The sequence below is a fragment of the Hypanus sabinus genome, chromosome 20 (genome assembly GCF_030144855.1).
Source record: "Hypanus sabinus isolate sHypSab1 chromosome 20, sHypSab1.hap1, whole genome shotgun sequence".
In the NCBI taxonomy this organism is placed as follows: Eukaryota; Metazoa; Chordata; class Chondrichthyes; order Myliobatiformes; family Dasyatidae; genus Hypanus; species Hypanus sabinus.
Genome location: NC_082725.1, coordinates 53,060,748 through 53,082,797, shown reverse-complemented (window position 1 = coordinate 53,082,797; position 22,050 = coordinate 53,060,748). Strand labels below are relative to the sequence as shown.

Here is a 22,050-nt window from a genome sequence, read left to right as displayed (position 1 = left end):
AATCAGAGCTACATTTATGCCAGTGCCAATACATTATTAGGAATTTGAGGAGATTTGGTACGTCACCAAAGACTAGCAAATTTTTACAGTAAGTGGAGAGCATTCTGATTGGTTGCGTCACTGCTTGGTATGGAGTTTCCAATGCACAGGATCAATAAAAAGCTGCAATGGGTTGTCAACTGATCCAGCTCCATCATGGACCCAAGCTTCCCCACCTTCGAGGACATCTTAAAAAAAAGTAGTGCCTCAAGAAGGTGGCATTTATCATTAAGGACCCTCACCGGCCCCCTTTTCATTATTACCATCAGGAGAAGGCACTGGAGCTTGACAATGATACTCAATATTTTAGGAATAAATTATTCCCTCCTGCCATCAGTTTTCTGAATAGGTCCTCACTATTTTGCTCTTCTTCTGCACTATTTATTTATTTTTTGTATATTATTATAACTTTCAGTTGTATGTATTGCACTGAATACTGCCGCAAAACAACAAATTTCACGACAAATGTCAGTGATGATAAATCTGCTTCTGGTTCACATTTGGAACTGTCTGCTTTCAGTGTCTGGAGAGCAAAATGAGCTTTTCTGCATATATATGTTTTTAAAATAAGATTCTGTCTAAGATTTATATTGATATTGTAAGTTTAAAACTACATTAATTAAAACACTTTTATAGAAGAAGAGCATGCAAGTTGCCTACTCTCAAACAATGAAGGCTGAGTAATGCCTTCACAGACTGGATGAAGTGATAGATTGCTGGAGGTTAGTGAGATAGAAGTGAGGAGTGAAACAAATTAAACTCTAAGGACCACCTTACTGAATTTGGAGTTCTGGTCTACTATTTAAATTGTTTAAAGCCTTGATTGTCCTTCACTCTCTAAACTGTTCCTGTCTGTAGCTCCATCCATTCAGTTCTCAATGTGCATCACTGGGACATTCTCTTATTCTGCTCTCAGTAACATTGCCTGTCAGCTTCCACCACTAAGTCAATGTATATACTCCTGAAACATTCACCTTTGCCTCAAGTGTTCGAGGAAGCCTTCCATTTATAACTCCACTAAGTTATATGTTAGTGATGGGTGTAGGAAACCACTGTTTTTTAAATAGTACTTTTTATAGAATTACTACTTTTTAACAAACTCATGTATTTTTCACAGTATGTGGTGGTTCATCCCCACTAACTGGCAGAATGCAGTTTAGCAGTTAAACTAACATCTTTTCACCTTTTTAATTTTCATTGGCTAAGTATTAGCACATTACCATGTGATGTAATTGTTTTAATTATGTAGCTTATTAACTAGTTCATTTCTATCTAAGGAATTTTTTCATCACAATTATAAAAATGATGGATTTTTCAGAGGTGCCGTCTTTTCTATCTTTTTGTTTTCGCATTCTTTGCTGTTCATCTACCTCTTGGCATCATTCTCAGCTTTTAAGTTAGCTTGCTTAGTATTTATATGTTTGTCTGTACTCTTAAAATAAATGATCATTAGACTTAAGACTGCTCGTCATTCCTGACTCCTGGAAGAACCCTGAGGATCAGAAAATGAACAGAGATCCAACATGGGTTAGCAGCAATTAGTGTGTGGTCAGGTATAGACTGCCAGATAACAGAATGTTAGATGAGCTGCACTTTGCTGAGGGTAGAGTAAGAAAATATTTATTCTGCTTCTGAATATGTTACTAAACAAAATGAAGCTGTTTGAATCTTACTGCAGTATGCTAGTTTATATACCAGAGGATTATTGTGGCATCATGAAAAATATTGGTGATTTATGAATTGCAGTATTTTCTCCTTTGGTCATCACTTTACTCACAAGTATAATTGTAGCAAGACATCAGGTTTTTATTTCACATTTTATTAAAAATTCCCATTTTGATGTTTGGTTAATTAAATTTTGTCAGAGGTTTCTGCCCACGTAAAGTCTTAAACCATAACACTGATGTATGGAAAACACGGTTATAAAACTGTTTGGTTCAGGTTGCACTGAGGATTATGACCATCAGTTGTAATTATTAAATAATTAGTTCATTCAATCCGAGAACATTGCAGGCTATAAGGTTTGTGCCCATTCTAGACCACAGCTCAATGAATAGCATTTCAAGCCTTTTTTTGCATCTGTACTGAATACTTATGTGAACATACTATTGCAGTTTATAAAGCATAATCTTATGGTCAAAGTTAATTATGCACAATTTCCAAAACGTGCCTTACTTTTGTTTAGCAGTACGAATATTAATTAAAATGCCGTTTGCAAAATAGTATGCATCCATTTTAATTGGGTAGGAATTAAATTGTCTTCTAGCAGCGTCTATACAATCCTGGGTTGGATGCACCTGGACAGTGATTTAATTCCTAACTAGGTACACAGAAATGGCAGTTACAACTCAGAGACTTGTCTCAGTTACCTTGAGGCTATTTAATCTTTAAAGTATAAAGGGAAAATTATAATTTTCAGCTTTGCAATTAACAGTCACTTTAGTAATCTTGCCAAAGTCCCTTAAATTCATGACTCTGTTGAACGAAGATCGATGGTTCCCAAAACACTGGAGAAATGGGTTAGAGGGAACTAGAGAATATTTAAGTTTTGATCATTGCAGTAATAGATTATGTTAATAAGCTATAGTATTTACTAATTTCTTATGCTTGGAGCATTTAGCTATGTTTAGTTGGCTATGGATGAAGGTTGTTTAGGGGTCATGTGGAATTTTGACTTCTGTGTCAGTCTGTTCTAATGGCTCTTATCAAGACCTGTATCCTTATGAGCTCCAGTTTCTTTGGTACATGGGCTTTGATATGTACCAGGAAGCAGAATGATAAACAGATCAGTTATTGTTAGAGTATGTAATAAAACTTGGACTGAGAATAGCCATCTTTACCTATCAGATCTGTTGATGAACATTATTTATTAGAGGCAAAATATATATTTCAGTTGCAGCCTATTGCCTTCTGTCCATAATTAATTATGCAAGTGTCTAACTCAATAGTTCTGTGCCTATTTTGTCACAGTGAAATATATTTGCAGTTCTCTCAGCACTGCATGGGCTGCACCCACTCACTTACTGCGGTTGCTGAAGGTTAGAAGGTTGAGATTAATGCGGGCTTTCAAGGCACATTGGAGACAGGGTGTGGACTGGACTTCGGACTTGCCTAGCACATGTTATTTTTTTCTGTTGATATTTTGTTGATTAGAGCTGGTAATTTGGCGCTGCAGTGAGAGAACACTGGTTTAGCTGACAAGTGGAAATCATGAGCTAGGTTATTGGCAGCTGAGTGTGTTCTATAATCTTGAATTTCTGTGGAACTTTTCTGCTTTATTTTCTCCCCCCTCCCCCTGCTGTTGATCTAAAGAATGCTGACGTACATCCTAGGTTGCGCTGGAACACATCAGTGATGTAACCTGGGGTCATCGGGTATTTTGGGTCTTTCAACATCAGACGCTCTTGCCCAGTCGGGTTGATCAGGCCCTGGTTTGTGTCCCAGCAATACTGGTCCATGGGTTAGGAGGCTAGCTTAGCAGCAGCTGTGACAGCCTCTTCTCTTTTCAGATCCCCCCATTCCACCCCAGTAATGCCAAAAACGCAGTAGGTTTTGCATAGTTAGCAGCCAACAAAACTTCTGCACCCCACATCATGCCCCCCACCCCTGTCACTGGCACTGCTCTACCAGCTCAAGGTACTTGACCTTCTCGATCTGGTCTTCCCAAGGAACTGTCAGTTCTACCATGACCATCTGCTTCAAGGTTTCTGACAGAATGACCACGTCAGGCTTCAGGGATGATGATGCGATGAAGTTACGAAGCTTTAATTGCTTGCCAAGATTGATCTTCAGTTGCCAGTCAGACAGTGTGAGCCTTCTCAATGGTATTCTGTAAGGTGAAGTCAATTGATGCCAGAGTCCTTTGATCTTTTCACCCAAATGACTGTTGTTAATGTGTACATTGGCAATGGAGTCTTTACAGTTGAGTCTATTTTACCCATGTGTAGTTTTGGTTACAGCTCTTGAGTGTGACTAGTCTTATCATAGTTACGGGGCAAAACCCATTTGAAGTTTCTACTGGTACCCCTTGTCAGTTACATTCAGTGCAACCACAGTATATCGCCAATAATTTGGCAGCCTTGAGACTGGGCGGTGCTGCCTAGCAGATGTTATTAATACTATGTCTATTTATGCCCTTCAATTTGCTTCAGCATAGTAAATAGTATCTTTGCTGTAATATACTCACCGTGATCACGGTGAGTTTAAAGGGGGCAGGAAATATGTAAGTACTTCAGCCATAGATGGAACCAGATTCCTTACCCTGGTGGTCAAGCCCACTGTCTGGACTGCTGCATGGCCACAGTCTGGACTCTGGCTGCACTGTTGCTGGCGCTCAGGAGCTCCGGCTTGTACTCCCGTCCAATGAGTGAGTCAGATGGCAAGCCAATTGGTTGCCAGGTTATTGGTGCAGAAAACAATCTGCTCGGGGGATTTCTGCAGAAGGTTGTTTGTAGCTTCAGGCCCCAGCATTTACAGTCTCTATGTTGCTAGTTTCACTGTTCCTTCAATTTTTGAACTAGTTCAGAGGCTGAGGTATAAGATGTTCCTGGTATTCTGATGTTTGAGAATAATTCTACGCCACTTAAACAAGGTACTTAATTAAGTTCTCCTATTAATCAGTAGAGAATTGATTATTAAATAATGTATGACTGCATTTGGACGTCGGTATCTTGTTGCAAGTGTGTGTGTTTAGTGGATATAGAGAACTGAACTTCTGTTTAATACAGTCATTCAGCATGGCCCACTTAGTCCACGCTGACCATTGAGCCCCCATTCCTCATCAACTCTTTGTAGATTCTACTACCTAACAACGCACCAGGGACAATATGTAGTGGTCTGTTACCTTAACAACCTGCACGTCTTCGGGATGTGGGAGGAAGGTGGAGGTCAGGCAGGGAGTCGATGGCATCTAGCTCCACGAGCCGACAACTGGAGATCAAGATTGAATCCGGCTTGCCAGCGCAGTGAGCCGGCGGCCTTACTAGTTGTTGCTGTTGTGCAGTTGTCAGATTCAATTTTGGTTACAATATTCCCAGTAGATTGGACAGCGGACAGTTATTGCCAGTCGAACAATTTATGAAGAAGTGCCTTAAATGAAATGTAAATGAATTCTGGTGGCATAATTATTGCAACCTTTATGAGTTTGTTGTTACATCATTAGAATACATCGTTGTTTTCTTGTACTGAGCTGGTTACTGCTGAATTTTTTTGAAATGATTATTGGCTGAATCTTAAAAATAGGATTTCAGTTTTCAAATGCTGGTAATCTTTCATTAAAATTGCTCAATGGCTGAAGAGTTCAAACATGTGTGAGTGATGTTGAAGGGCTAAAGAAGTAGAATTAATGATCCACCACAGGCTTTAAGGAAAATACCACTTATTTCATCACCTATGATTTGTCTTTCTTGTGGAAATTAATTGATGACTCTTTACCTTTGGGGGTGGAGGGGAGAACATCTGGAGCGTACACAAGGATGTTCATGAACTATTGTGTGCTGCTTTGATCACCAAGTTGCAGGAACGATGCAGTTTGCTGAAGCAAAAGCACGGGACACTCACCGGATGTTGCTTGGATTGGACAGCTTCAGTTATGGGGAGAGATTGGGGAGGCTGGGCTCATTCTTTCCGGAGTGTAGGAGGCTGATGAGTGACCTGATGGAGGCATGTACGATTATGAAAGGGTAGATGGTCTGAAAATTCTCCCATGGTAGGGGAAAGAAGGTTTAAAAACAAGAAGAAAATTTAAAAAGCTTTAAAAAGAGGAAGGAGTTGTAAAGGGGATCTGAAGGAGCACATTTTTATTTAAACGCAGGGTGTGGTTGGTATCTGAAACATCCTGTCAGAGGAGGTGATGGAATCAGAGGCAGTTACCACATTTAAAGAGGAATTTAGACGAATGTCTAAATAAGGAAGCCAAAGAAGGATATGGTCCTTATGAAGGCAAGTAGATTGAGAGTAGATGTGGAAAGTGGTCAACAGAGACATGGTAGGCTGAAGGGTCTGATCCTATGTTGTACGGCTATCATCCTATGACATTTCACATTTAATTTTTATCGAACAAAATGACAGTGGATCGATAGTTGAGATTATTAAAGCAAAAACATGACATTCATCATGGCAAAATTGCTTCTGATCAGGGATACAGGGATGAGCATTTTTACCTTGGGATGGAAATTAACCACAAGCAAGCAACTGCTTTGGGAATGAGATAAGACGGGAACCAAATTGGTGGAGAATTTGTGGAGGATGATGAGTTGTCCCTGTTGAATGCTGACAGACGTAGGAACTTAATCTTGAGTGGTTTCCCACTGGGATTGAGAGTTCAAGTTAGCTCCATTTGTTGCAGTGAGTGTTAACAGGATCTTTTGTGAAGTAATTCCATTGCCGTGAATTGGTAATATGGAAGTGGTGGGAGGATGAGTGCTGCCAAACAGATGTTTATTTTTAATAAAAATATCCTGAAAGCTGGTTGAATGTAGTCCAAAGATTGGCTGTTGAACAGTTGACATGTACGAAAGGTGCACAAAAAGTTCATTACAAAAACTATACAAACTAATAACATTAAATATGTTTGAGATAAAATAAAATGATTTAGCACTTTAGTGGTTAATAAATGCCAATAAGGTTGCCAACGGTGTTAACACACATGTTCAACATAATTACATAGTTATTGCATTTTTAGTGCATTAATCACATGAACTCATTGAAAAAACCAGACTCATTTTCAAGACAATGTAAAGTGATCCCCATTACCCTGCATACAGTACATCAGTGCTCTCAAATCACATCATATATTCTCTCTCCACTTGCACAGATTTGTTTTTACTGTTGCTCTCAGTAAGAGGAAGGGCCAGGTGGGTGGAATGTGTGGGTAAAGGGCAGATGGAGTGAGCAAAGGAGGGGGAACAGGGTGTGTGAGATCGGTTCTGGAGGAACTGGGAAAATCAGGAGAAGAGACAGAGGGGAGTAATTTATTCAAAATTGGCAAATGCAGTGTTTTGTTGCTGAGCTACTACAGTAAGCTGGTCTATAGTTGCTGGATTTAACTTTGCATTTTTTTTAAAACCAATATTTGTACATTGTCTGTGGACAGCATCCCCTGTTATTTTTAGATGTTGGGATAAATATCCCCAATATCTGCTATACTTTGCAGCTTCTGTTTCCTCAGCAGCCAAAGTAAATCCCATCTGGGGTAAGTAACTGATCTAGAACATAGAGCATTACAGCACGGTACAGGCCATTCAGCCCACAGTGTTATATTTCTCTTATCCATGTGCCTAAGAATCTCTTAAATGTGGCTAATGAATCTGTTTCTACTACCACTGCTGGCAGTGTTCGACACACCTGCTCTTCTCTGCATAAAAAAAATTGTGTGGTACCCCTTATACTTTTCATCCAATCACTTTAAAATTATGCCCCAATGTATAGGCCATTTCACCCTAGGAAAATATCTATACCCCTCATCATATTGTGTGTCTCTGTCAAGCCACCCCGCTCTCCTTAGAGGAAGTGGTAGCTTGTTCAAGCTATCCTATTAAGACTTGCTCTCCAATCTAGGCAGCATCCTGGTAAATAATGTCTGCACACTTTCTAAAGCATATGCATCCTTCCTCTAAAGAGGCATCCAGGACTGAACACAATATTCTAAGTGTGGTCTAGCTAGGGTTTTACAGTGGCTCTTGGAGGCCATGCCATACACCTTCTTAACAACCCTATCAAACTTGCAAGGCAACTTTGAGGAATCTATGGAAGTGGACTCAAAATCTGTATGTTCCTCCACACTACTAAGAATCCTGCCATTAATCCCGTGTGCTGCCTTCAATTTTGATCTTCCAAAGTGAATCTCTTCACACTTTTCCAGATTGAACTCCATCTGCCATTTCCCAGCTTAGCTTTGCATTCTATGACCCTGCAACAATCTTCTACATATCTACAGCACCACCAACCTAAATGTCAACTGAAAGCACTAACCTACCTCTATCTTTCCTCGTCCAAGTTTTGTGTAAAAAATCCCTGTGGAAAGCCACTAGTAAGCAAGAGTCTTCCTCCCTCTGCCTTCTGTGGGCAACCAATTCTGAATCCACACAGCCAAGTCTCTTTGGATCCCATGCCTCCTGACTTCCTGAATGAGCCCACCATGGAGAACCTTGTCAAACACTTTACTAAAATCCATATTCACTGCTCTACCTTTATCAATTTGTTTTGTCACTTCCTCAAGTAATAAAATCAGGTTTGTGAGTTATACAGACAGACATACTTTATTGATCCCGAGGGAAATTGGGTTTCGTACAGTCGCACCAAACCAAGAATAGTGTAGAAATATAGCAAAATAAAACCATAAATAATTAAATAATAATGTTGATCATGCCAAGTGGAAATAAGTCCAGGACCAGCCTATTGGCTCAGGGTGTCTGACACTCCGAGGGAGGAGTTGTAAAATTTGATGGCCACAGGCAGGAATTACTTATGACACTCAGTGTTGCATCTCGGTGGAATGAGTCTCTGGCTGAATGTACTCCTGTGCCTAACCGGTGCATTATGGAGCGGATGGGAGACATTGTCCAAGATGGCATGCAACTTGGACAGCATCCTCTTTTCAGACACCACCGTCAGAGAGTCCAGTTCCACCCCACAACATCACTGGCCTTACGAATGAGTTTGTTGATTCTGTTGGTGTCTGACCTGCCCTTCACAAAGCCATGCTGAATATTCCTAATCAGACTATGTTTCTCTAAATGCTTGTAAATCCTGTATCTGAAAATCATCTCCAATAACTTGCCCACTGCACAATGGTCTATAATTCCCAGAGTTATCCCTGTGAACTTTCTTGAGCAAAGAAATAACATTTGCCACCCTTCAACCTTATTGATCCTAATATTTTTGATAAGTTTTAGCATATCCTGTTTCTTAACGGTGACACGTCAGCCTGGTTTGCATTGTTTCACATTCAATCAAGGTCCCTCTCACTGATGAATACTGAAGGAAAATATTCATTAAGGACCTATCCTGCCTCCTCCCACTCCAGGCACCTGTTTACTGTCGCTGGCTAGTCCTACCCTCTCTCTTGTCATCCTCTTGGTCTTCACGCCTTTCGGTTTTCTTTAATCTTACTCACTCAGACTTTCTCATGTGCACTTCTAGCTCTCCTGAGTCCATTTTTAACCTTCTTCTGGGCTACCTTGTATCTCTCAAGAGCCCCGTCTGACCCTTGCTTCCTAAATCTTAAACATGCTTCTTTCTTCATCATGATTACATGTTCCACATCTTTTGTCAACCATGGTTCCTTCACCCTACCATCCTTTCCCTGCCTCAATGGGACTAATCTATCCAGAACACAATGCAAGTGCCCCTATCTTAAGTGTATCTAACCTTTCCTTGCCTCTTTCTCATCAACTTGTAGTTAAGCCATGTCTCAAAAATATCTTCCTTTGCTGAGATGCCAACTGAATATTCTACCTTGGTAAAGACTGATGCAAAGTATTCAGTCATGACCTCTGCTATGCTCTTTGTTTCTGGATGGATCTCTTTTATTAGTCCCTAATTAGACTTTCTGTTTCCTCTATACCTGCAAGTGAATATTTTTGTTTCCTTGAGATTTTTCTCAAACTTTTTTGTTCTTTTAATTTTAACGTCCCATGCAAATATGGTTAATCAACCTGATTCTCCATTGTTATCAGTCTAACATCTGTACTGGGGCCTTTTTTTTATCTTATTACAGATGCAGGTAAGTGAAATACACCAGTATGCAATGGAATTCCTTGTTTCTGTAAAGCTGTTTACTCTAAACAGTACATGGTAAAAGTAAGTACAACAATAAGTACAGTGACAAACAGAACACAGCAGAAGGATCAAAGATGATAGTGTAATCTGGAATAGTGCAAAAAAAAACTGAACTGCCACCGACAGAATAACACAAAGGTAGAATTAAGAAGCCATTGTTAAATAGAGTTCAGACCTCTCATATATACAGTATATACCTCCTTAGATTGTGTTTGTATAATCTCAAAGTTTATCTGTATTTGAATTACAATTTTCTTGCCTGGATCTATCTCTGCTCCACTGAAATTGGCCTTTCTTCATTTGCCTGTTAAGGCTCTGTGGTCTTCAGCCATGCTTAGCGTCATATGCACAAGCATGTATGTACATGCAATGAGAAACTTGCTTACAGCAGTATCACTGGCACATTGTATAAGATCAGCAATATGTATGAAAAGACAAATTATAAGTAATGTTTACAGGAAATAATACAATTAGAATTAAAAAGTCAATTATAGTACAAACTGGCGACAGTGTTCCCATACTATACTGATTTTGGTTGTGCAGGTTGGTTGAAGAATCACATGATTGAAGGGAAATAACTGTTCTGGTAGTGTGGGATTTCTAGCTTTTGTACCTTCGGTCCAATGATAGCTGCGAGAAGGTGGCATGGCCCAGATTGTTGAAGTTCAAAGTAAATTTATTATCAAAGTTCATATACTGTATGTCACCATATACAATTCTGAAATACATTTTCTTGCAGGCATTCCCTGTGAATATAAAGAAACAGAATAGAATCAATATAAACAACGATATGCAACCAGCGAGCAAATTAAAAAGAAAAACAAAATAATATGTAATTAAGTAATAAATAATATTGAGAATATGAGTTGCAGAGTCTCTGAAAGAGAGTCCATAGATTATGGAATCATTTCATTGCTGTGATGAGGGAAGTTAGCTCTCTGCTTCAGGAGCCTGATGGCTGAGTGGGAATGACTGTTCCTGAACCCTGGTGGTGTGGGACCTAAGGCTTCTATACCTCCTTTCTGATGGCAGCTGCAAGAACAGGACATGGTCTGGACAGTGGAGCTCCTTGAGAGCGGATGCTGCTTTTCTGTTATGGCGCTCTTTTTAGCTACACTCATTGGTGCAAGGGGCTTTAATTGTGATGAGCTGAGTTGTATCCACTACTTTTTGTAAGCATTTCTGTTCAAAGGCATTGGCGTTTCCATGCTAATCCATGATGCAACCAGTCATTCTCCACCATGCATCTATTGAAGTTTGTCAAAGTTTTAGATGATGTATCAAATCTTCACAAACTTATAAGAAAGTAGGGGTGCTTGTGTGCTTTTTTTGTAATTGTGCTTGTATGCTGGAGCCAAGACAGATCCTTTGAAATGATAACACCAAGGATTTTTAAGTTACTGACCCCTTCCACTTCTGATTCCCCAATGAGGACTGGCTCATGGGCATCCAATTGCCTCCAGCAGTCAATGCTCAGATCTTTGGTTTTGCTGATGTTGGTGAGTTGTTGTCGTGGCATCATTCAGCCAGATTTTCACTCTCCCTCCTATATGCTCATTCGTCACCATCTTTAATTCAGCCAACAGTGGCGTCATCAACAAATTTAAATATGATAATTGGATCTGTACTGAGCCTCACAGTCAGATGTATAAAGTGAGTAGAGCAGAGGTCGAAGTGCAGAACCCTGTGGTGCACCTGTGCTAATGGGGATTGTGGAGGAGAGGTGCTTGCTAATCTGAATTGACTGCAGAGTGAATTGGAGACAGTTCCAATTTCAGAAAGTGAGTGGGCCTGTTGGTACGTGTCATAAGGCTTTGGTTAGACTGTACTTGGAGTATTGTGAACAGCTTTAGGCTCCTTATCTAAGAAAAGATGTTCTGGCACTGGAAAGGGTTGAGAGGAGATTCACAAGATTGATTCTGGGAATGAGAGGGACAAGATAAATAAAGAGAGTTTGACAGAGTAGCTGGAGTTTAGAAGAATGATGGGGATGGGGGGAGGGGTGGTCTCTGTGAAACCTATCGAATATTGAAAGCCCAAATAGAGTGGATGTGGAGAGGATGTTTCCTGTAGTAGGTGAGTATAGGGCAAGGGGGCACAGACTCAAAATAGAGGGATATCTATTCAGAACAAAAATTAGAAGGAATTTCTTTAGCCAGAGATTGGTAAATATGTGGGGTTCATTGCCATGGATAGCTGCGGAAGCCAGGTCGTGGAGTGTATTTAAAGTAGAGGTTGACAGGCTCTTGCTTAGTCAGGATGTCAAAGGTTACATGGAGAAAGCAGGAGAATGCGGTTGAGAGGGATAATAAATCAGCCATGATGCAATGGCAGAGCCATGTGGATTGGGCCGAGTGGCCTAGTTCTGCTTCTTTGTCTTGTGGGTCTGTAAGTGAGGAAACCGGGGATCCAGTTGCACACTGAGGCTGAGGTATTAGAGCTGATTGATTAGTTTTATGGGGCTGATAGTGTTGATTACAGAGCTAATCCTGATGTATACACCTTCATTGCCCAGGGTTGAGTGAAGAGCCAATGAAATGGCATCAGCTGTTGACCTGTTGTGATGGTGGACAAATTGGAGCAGATCCAATTATCTCCTCAGACAGGAGCTGGTATGTTTCATCACCAACCGCTCAAAGCAATTCATCACAGTGGATGTAAGTGCTACTGGATGATGGTCACTGAGGCAGGTTACCATGTTCTTACTGGGCACTGGTATGATTGAAGTCGGCTTGAACCAGATGAATACTTCAGACTGCAGAGCAAGAGGTTAAGGAGCTTAGTAAACACGCCAGCCGGTTGATTAGCACAGGTCTTCAGTAATTGGCCAGGTACTTTCAGTGAGTTCACCCTTCTGAACGATACTCTCACATCAGCCTCGGAGACTGAAATTACAGGGTCATCGGGGCTGATGGTGTTTGTGAAGATTCCTCCATATTCTGTCAGTCAACGTGTGCATAAAGGGCTTTGAGCTCATCTGGGAGCGAAACTTTGTTTTCACTTATGTCACTTTGGAGGTGAAAACATTCAAGCCCTGCCACAGCTGTCGAGCATCCTTCTGTGTATGGGGGAATTTGTTGCCGCCTTGAGGCAGTATCTCTTCTTGAGGTCTTTCTTCCCCTTAGCAAAGCATTCTCCTGTCCTGCAGTGTGTCCTCTTCTGGTTCATTTCATTGCCCAGAACAATGTCCAGCAATGTCTCCATCATCGTGGACTGGTCAAGGAAGATCTGTGCATACTTCATAAGTGTCCCATCCATCCACATTTGATTCTTATTACTGCCTCAGTTTATATCAAGATAATTAATTCCTTTATCACTATTATTTTTTATCTCCTTACTAATTTTACTGCAAAGTTTTCTCTTCCATAGTCTCATTAGTTTAAGTCCAAGCAACACAATTGACACAGTTTCTTAATTCTAAGCTAATCAGTTTGTCTCCAGGACATCCTCACTTCATGGCATAGTGATGTTTTCTTGCCTTGCTAGAATATCTGGTGCCAAGTTTTTCTGTTGTTAGAGCCAGGACACTTCCATTACAATATCAAACTCCCACATGGCTAATTGTACAGCTTTTCAGAGTTTTTTTTAATGCACTTTGTGTGCTTACATTGTATACAGTGAGCTGTGTTTTCTATATTAATTCAGGGAATGGGGGCCCCCACAGGCTGAGCCAGCATTTAATTGCCGTTGAGAAGGTGGTGATGACCTGCCACCTTGGACTGCCGCAGTGCTTGAGGTATGGCTCTTTGAGAGGAAATTCCAGGATTTTCAATTGTGTTAATGAAGGAGCAATGATGTATATCTACGTAAGGATGTTGTGTGACTTGAAGTCTGCTTCTTGGTGATATTCCCATATTTCTGCTGGCCCTATCCTAGCAGATGGAGGTCATGGGTATGGAAAGTGTTGTCAAAGAAATCCCAGTATGTTGCTGCAGTGTATCGTGTAGATGCTACACAAGGCTCCTACTCCATATTGGTGGTGAAGAGAGTAAATGATTTTAGAATGCTTATTCACAATCTGTGTGTATCTTGGTACAGTTTTAGACAGGAGCCAGATTATTTCTTGCTCCATTGATGTCTTTCCCTGTCCTTTAAACTTGTGGTAGAATGACCCCATCCTTAACATTTTGGCTTCAAAGCTTAAGCTGTGTTTGAATGGTGATTTTGTAATTCCTTTTTTATTAACTCAGCATTTAATTTCTTTTCTTTCCACTCTCTGAACAGTGCCTCTCCTCTGCTTTAGTGAATTCTCTACTTGTTGGTGGGGGTGGGGGGGGGACCTCTGGTTATAGAAATTCCCTCTCATCACTGTTCTAAATAGACTTCCTTCTATTCTGAGACTCTTGGACCTAGACACACCCTGTCCACATCCACTCTATTTAGGCTTCCACTGAGTTCCCGCTCCACCCCATTCTTCTAAACTCCAGCGAGTACAGGCCCAGAGCCATCAAACTCTCCTCATGTTTGCTAAAAACTTCTCTAGACCTAATAGATTGTGTTCTCTTCCATGTTAGTGATTTGGATATCTATTGACAGCAAGATGGAGACTACCTATATAAATTGGTTCTGTGCTCTTCTCTGTCTGCCCACTTCTGGACACTGCCCTATCCCACACCTGAATCCGCATTCTTTTCCATTTTCCTGTTTATCTCTCCCCCCCCCACCCCGCCACTATTTCTGCCTTGCTCAAATATTATACTATTTATTGAAACGTCTCCATGTAATCCTCATCCTATAACAGTCAGCGCTGGAGTTTCTGGACTCTTCACCTAAGTTGCCCTGCTCTTAACTTGTGCTGTTGAAGCTTACATATGATGAGAATTCAAGTCACTGAATCGTAAAAAAAAATACTGTTAGTGCACTTGTATGATTTGGAATTGTTTTTGTTTGTATCATCTGAGAGACATTGATTGTGCAAGCAATGGTTTGAAATCTACTTCGGGTATTGGACTGGAAGACTTCGACCTTAAGGAGAAAAAGCACCTTACATGTGCCTTAAAACTATGGCTTTCAATAGATGTGGGAAATGAGTGGTATAGAGCAAAATACTTTGTGTAATGTCAAAAATTGGGCAGAAGGAGTAGTCAATAATCCACCATCTCTTAATCTTAAGACACCAAATTCACTATTGGAAATAGATGAAAGAGCTATAAATGTAGTTATTTAGGTGTTGGTAATCAGAATCAGGCTTATTATCACCGGCATATGACACGAAATGTGTTAACTTAGCAGCAGCAGTTCAATGCAATTCATAATCTAGCAGAAGGAAAAAACCAAGGAAAATAATAATAAATAAGTAAATCAATTACAGTATATGTATATTGAATAGATTAAAAATCATGCAAAAACAGAAATACTATATATTAAAAGAGTGAGGTAGTGTCCGAGAGTTCAATGTCCATTTAGGAATCGGATGGTGATGAAGAAGCTTCTAATTTCCCTGTTATTTTAATTAATATTATACTTGTATCTCTGTTGCACTTGATTCTCGTTAGGACTGGTAAAGATTATACATTTTCTATTTATAGGATTTACTTCGGTAAATCAGTTGTGATTCTTCAAAGGCAAATGGCTACTGCATTCACACAGATTAATGAGAGAAGTAAGAAACCTCTTACAGTGGTCTCTTATAGATCTGCCACGGACCATTCTGGGTACAAAGTGTGTGTTCGTAGAAGAGACCTTTTATATTTCAAGGTGAAGTGCAATAATTTAAATTTATGTTGAGAAGCAGTGAGAATTTGTTGGAATAGTTTGAGAAGAGTACAAATCAGGCACTTGGGAGACAGATACCCTAAAATCGTTTAAAATCTTATCTTTTGTAAATCAGACAGGCTTAATTGGTTATCTAACAGCAATGTAGACTGTAGTTAGAGTTGATCACAAAAAAATATATAATTTTACAGAGTGACACAATTCTAATGAAAAACATAATTCAAAGAGAAATTAAACAAAGTATGCTGGCTGAATTGATTAAGTGGGAGAATTGGATTGGAGGTTGCCAGCTGTTAAACAGTAGAAAACTGTTCTCAAATTGTCTTCCTTGGAATTGTTCTCAGAATCTACTATGCAAATGTTTGGTATTGAATGGGTACATAATGATTTCTGGCAACAGTATCCCTCATAATTTAAAATTGCTCAGATCAACATTATTCATTGCTATGTATAATAAATGTTGCTCTCTTGTGTTTCTTTAAACTTGGAATAAACCTAACACACAACAGACTGACCAAAGTAAAGGATTGGCCACAGGAGTTGGCAGTCTATCAGATGTTTTCTGTGGAAAATGTAATCCAACAGTAACAGCTTTGTATTCTCTCACAAAAGAAGTAATTAAAGTCTTGGTGATGGGTTCTTGAGAACTTCTGAGCTGCTTAAATTTGCAGCCACTGAGTGTTTTTTTTACTTGTTAGAGCGACACCACAATTGGTTTCATATTAGGCTTGGAGTTTTGGGAATGCTCACTAAGGCAAGTTGTCTCAAGTATTAATTAATACTTTTGTTTAAAGTCTCCATTTTTATTATAAGCAGAGAACACAATACTTCCATAGAGTATTTTGTTGTTTGCAGACTTGAATCATCAAGTAATCACATTGTTGAATCATAGATTATCAGAATTTAGTTTTTGTTGTTTTATTCAATTTTCTCTCTGTATGCTCTTTGAATGACATGGAAGGGACATTGGGTTTCCTTTTCATTGTACTGGCATTTTGTATTTAAATGAGTATATAACTAGGCCAATGGTGTTGCCAGTGGGTTTGAATGTTGTTCCTCTGTTGGCTGTGGCCGTGAGGAAGGAGACACAGGAGATTGCAGGTGCTGGGATCTGGAGCAAGAGTCTGCTTGAGGAACTCGGTGGGTTGAGCAGCAAATGTGGTTTGGTGACGGCGGGGGTTGGGGGAGAAACACATTGTCAACATTTCAGGTCAAAACCCTGCATCAGGACATTTCATTAGATAGGAGCTAGGAGAAGTTGGTTTTTGGTTAACAGTTGTGCTTAGGTTTAGAAACTTAAAATTAACCCCTTCCATCTTGTTGCAATAAATGAACACACTTTACTCAAGGAATTGAGAGCTTTTTTGGTCGTCGCTCATATATTTTGAATTCCTAATCGCTCTGGATTGGGCACCAGAGAGCCAAGATATTTCTGATGCACAAAGCCTGCAGGATTTGTTCAAATGTGTTTAGGTTTAGTAAGTTTTCTGAATTGTTGTGGAAGTTAATGTGTTAATCCTATGCCATTCAGTTAGCCACTCTCACATGGGAGGAGTTCACATATTGTACCGGCAGCATTATCAATAAAGTTTAGTTGAAGGTCCTGCATAGCTGGCCTCTGGGGGGGAGGGGGGGGTTGTCTTATTCCTCAATAACGAAAACAACATCAATGAGTGCTTAAATATGGTTTACATTGCATCAAATAGATGGCTAATTTAAACTTTTATCTGAAGTTCTGGCAAGCAAGATGGCAGAAATACGTGAACAGAGGTAAGAAACAAGGTATTATTTGAGAATATATTGCTTGGGGCAGCCTTTCAATAGCCAACCTTTTCTGGGTCAATATCCACAGTTTTGAGGCTCAAGTTATTTGGTCAAGTTTTCTTGGACAAGCCCTACTGCTAGCAATCCCAGACTCTCAAAAAACATACTTTATTCCAGGCTCTCTTGTGAGAAAAATTTCTGGAAGGATAGAGGAAAAAGTTAAGTTCAAAGCTTCCTTGAAGAAATTGTACATCTCCACAGACTGCTGGGAATTTCTGTTCTGTAACTGCTCAAAGTGGAGAAGGAGCATTTGGGATGGTATTGAGAACCTTATGGCCATGCATCAGAAACACACAGATGCCCGCATAAGTGACATATGCCATCTCATAATCCATCTAGCATCCACCAACTACCATATGATTTGGCTGTCTCAGAACCCACAAAAATGCAATGGAAGCAAGTCGTGCATAATCTTGAAGGACCAGTGGTTTGGGACATGTATCACAAGTACAGCAACTTCTTGAAAGCATAGCAAGGAACTCTGAAGTCATTATTATTCACCAATGTGTTGTTTATGTGTCTCCAGATGGATTCTTGACTTTGTCATCAGGAGATCACAATCAGTGCACATTGCAGATAAGTCTCACTGACAGCCAACACATATGCACCTCAACAATGTATGCTTAGCTCACTGCTTTCATGACTGTGTGGCTGAACACAACTCAAGCATCATCTATAAATTTGCCGATGACGCCACAGTTGTTGTCAGAAGGTGGGATACAGGAGTGAAATCCATCGGCTGGTTGAGCGGTGTCACAACATTAACCTTGCACTCAACATCAGAAAGATTGATTGTAGACTTCAGGAGAACGCACAGCAGTCCTCATTGAGGGATCAGTGGTGGAAAGGGTGAAAAGCTTCAAGTTTCTCGGTGTCAACATCTCAGAGAATCTATCCGGGGCCCAGCATGTTGATGCAATCACGAAGAAGGCATGTTAGTGGCTATCCTTCATCAGGACTTTGAGGGGATCTAGTATATAACCAAAGATGCAAGCAACTTTCTACAGGTGCACCTTCGAGAGCAACCTGAGTGGTTGGGTCTAGTATGGCAGGGTCACTGCACAAGATCTTAAGAGGCTTCAGGGGTTTGTCAACTCAGTCAGCTCCATCATGGCACAACCCTCCCCACCTTTGAGGACATATTTCAAAAGGCAGTGCCTCAAGAATGCAGCATCTATCATTGAAGGGCCCTCTTCTCATTACTACAATCAGGGAGGAGGTCAGGAGACTAAGGACCTACTCTCATTGTTTTAAGTGCAGTTTTTTCTCCTCAGCCAGTAGATTTCTGAATGGTCTATGGATTTGTGAATGCTATCTCACTATTCCTCTTTTGAACTGTTTATTTATTATTGTAACTTGGAGTAATCTGTTATGCCTGTGCTGTACTGGTGCACAAAACAAGTTTCATGACTTATTCCTAATTCTGATGTTGTAGTTGTCTTTATCTTTCTAACCATTGCCACCTAACCACTCTCTTTATCCTAATTACCGCGTAAGGCTGAACCAGACCATTTAAACCTTAGCATTTGGTACCATTGCAAATGGATTCTCTGACTCTGCATCCTGTCTATTACCGACATTTCCTCCTGTCACTTCTGAATCTGTTATTTTCTCCCTTTATAAACCAGCTAATTCAAAGCTCAGCAAATCATATTATTCCAATTTCTTGTCATCCTATCCTTTGATTGCCAAACCTTGCTTCTGTTAATTTTATGTAAAGAGGGTTTCTTCTTTTTTGTTAACTAGCAGGAATGCTAATTTACTGATAACGAGAATGGTATTCCTTTGTAAACCAAATGGGGATTAATGTTCTTTCTTCTGAGTCTGTAAGCTTTTGTTGACGGGCTTTTGGGCAGATCGGCGCGAGGGGGTCGAGAGAGAGGACGCAATGCTCTAAGCTGGGCGAGGATCGGACCCCAAAGGGGGGTCCAAGGCCGGGAGATTCTCCGAGGACGGGGGGGGGGGGGGATGAAGCTAGATGTGCTTGGTTGACCACTCGGAGGGTCCTGAGCTGTTTGGAGAGTCACAGGAGTTCGGAGGGACCTGAGCTGCGAGTCGAGGAGTTCGGAGGGGATCGAATGGTGGCCAGAAGACTTCAGAAATTGAGCTCCAACGGCTGTGCACGAAGTGGTTTGGACTTTGATAAGTTTGGCGCCTTTTCTTTAATTTTCTCTTCATATATACTGTATCGTTATTAATCACTTAGTTATAGTAACCTTTATAAATTGTCCTCATTTAATCGCATATGGTGTACTGTCTGTTTTTGGGTGAGGCGGGGACATCACACAGCATCCACACCAGCTGATTACCCAGTTTGGCGGGGCTGAAGGCTGCTCCCCCTAGACAAGAACGAGCTGAGCGAGCCTGAGGCGACCCAGGGGGTTACATTTATTACAACCTCTTCTACGATCTGTAACCTTCACATTGACTGGTCACTCAGTGTATCCAATAACATGGCACTCTACTTTCACATGTTAACCAATAGCCAAATTTCATTTCCCAATTAGTTGATCCAAATTTGAAGCATTTTTACCCAATTCCAGCACTTTTACAATTAATAAATGTAACATATTCAAAGAGATTTTGCTTTTAATATAATAGTGATGTATTTTTCTCAGTTAAAGAGATTAAAATAGAAAGTACTTTTTTTTAAACCTCTTGTTATTCTTGCTGTTTGTGTACTCTAACCATTGGAGTGAACTTGGCCTTTGAAGTCTAACTTCTGACTTAGTTTAATTTTCTGAGAAAGCCACGGAAAATAATGGGAAGGTGGATGTGAATGGAGGTGCTTTCTGTGGGATTTGCAAAGGTATTTGGTAAGGATCTACAGAGGGAAATATAAGCAGGCTATGACTGGTTTATGTAGGTGTCTCTACTTTTCCTGAAACATTCACTTCATACCCAGCTCAACTTATGTACAACACATATGAACGAGCATTGGGGACAGCATTGGGATGGGTTTGCCGGTTGTTGGGAACTTGGTTTGTGACTCTATTTTGTATTTCTGAAATGTCTGGCTTGCAAACAGTTCACAGGAATGGATCCTGCCATAACTTGATGAGGGCCAATGTCAGTAAAAGAAAAGAGAAGCTTGCAGGAGGCATTGGGTAGCGAAGCACTGCTCTAGGCACCAGAGCGAGAGAGAGGTGAAGGAAATGGGCACATTTTGGGTTAGAATTTATCAAGGGGGAAATTGAAGTTTATTTTAGCACTAACAAGGAAAGGCATATTGCAAAACTTTCTTCATGGTGAGACACTAAATTCTATTGAAAAACAAGAGATTTAGTTGCTCATGCAATCTAATAAAAGTGAGCTGACAGATATTATAAACACTATTGTGCTAATTAGTTTGCAAATTAGAAGTGAGAAAGCAATGCCTCATTCATGCAGTCAGTTTCAGTTTTGGGTATTGAACTGATCTTGGAAGAGAAATCACACAAATTTGCCAGAATAATGCAAGGACTTAAAGGATACACTATGAAGATAAATTGTATTAACTTGTAATTAGAATTAAAATGGTTTTGGCATTTGGGTATCGACAGAGAAATAATTTCGCTAAATAGATAAATCAACATCATTAATTCCTTCCAGCTTGTCCTTGTCTCTACTTTTTTGAAAGAAGCAGAGAGGGCATCATGAACATTATGAAATTGTAAGTTCAGTGACTGCAGCTCTTTAAGGAGAGATATATATATCCTTATCTATATCCTACATACAGCAGACTTCAGTGGATGATCATTTGTCATAACTTACTGATAGTATTGTGGTTAAATATTGTTGAAATGCTGCATACGGTAATTCATGAATTTTGGCAGTGGCACAAGGGATATGTTGCCAACACACATGAAACCATCAGAATAATGTGTTGTTTGTATTAAATTTTCTTGCTGCATTCACTGGAGTCAGTAAAGCACAGCAGTAGTTATGGTAACTCCCTTTAAGCTTGTGGTGGTATTTAGAGTATTCATTATAAGCTTACTATGTAAATATGTTTCACCAAGGCTGACGCCGATGTGGTACTGAAGGACTAATTTATTTTCTGAGGGGGTAGTCATTTAGACCCAGGCTCTCTGTTCCCCCTCAGAAGGACATAAGCATGCCCAGATTACTATTTTTGAAGAGTAGGGGAATTTTTATGTTTCCTGGCCAATATTTAATTTTCAGTCATTGCCTGTGTATATGGTCATTATACTGTCTGGTTGCTGGGGTCTTGTTAGTGACTTAGCTTCTGTGTTTCCAACATTACTGAAATGACTGCATTTTTAAAAAAAATACTCAATGTGGTCTAAAGAATTTTGGGACATCTTGAGAAATACAAGGTGCTACATATGTATGTGTTGCTTCCTTTCTTATAATGGTGGTTGTATATCCTGGCACTAGTGGAGCAATAATAATACATTAAGGGCAATAATACAACATAATCTCTTGCCATGGCTGTGGGACTGGCTAACTAATGGCAAGCAAAGAGTTGGAGAAGTTTGAGATTGGCATTGAGTAACTAGTGGGTTGCCACAGAGATCAGTGCTGAATTTAGTCTTGGAAGATGGGACAAAGACTTATTTGCTACTGATACATAATAGGTTGGGTAGCAAGTTGTGAGGACAAGAACCTTCAAAGGATGTATTGGTTAGATTAGTGGGTATAATGTGGGAAAATGTGAAGTTATCAACTTTGAAAGGAAGAATGAAACAG

General features: G+C 40.1%; 1 protein-coding gene across 6 annotated transcripts in view; it reads left to right on the top strand.

The window, feature by feature from the left end:
• The window catches only part of LOC132378539 (F-actin-uncapping protein LRRC16A-like), a 331,671-nt gene that overhangs the window by 4,814 nt on the left and 304,807 nt on the right, over positions 1-22,050 (top strand). The window contains exon 1 of one of the 6 annotated variants that reach the window (XM_059945519.1): positions 4,520-4,630. The exons of the other annotated variants lie outside the window; for them this stretch is intronic. The gene's annotated coding sequence lies outside the window, so the exon portion shown is untranslated. Of the gene's footprint in view, positions 1-4,519; positions 4,631-22,050 lie in introns of those variants that run through there. 6 annotated transcript variants of the gene reach the window in all.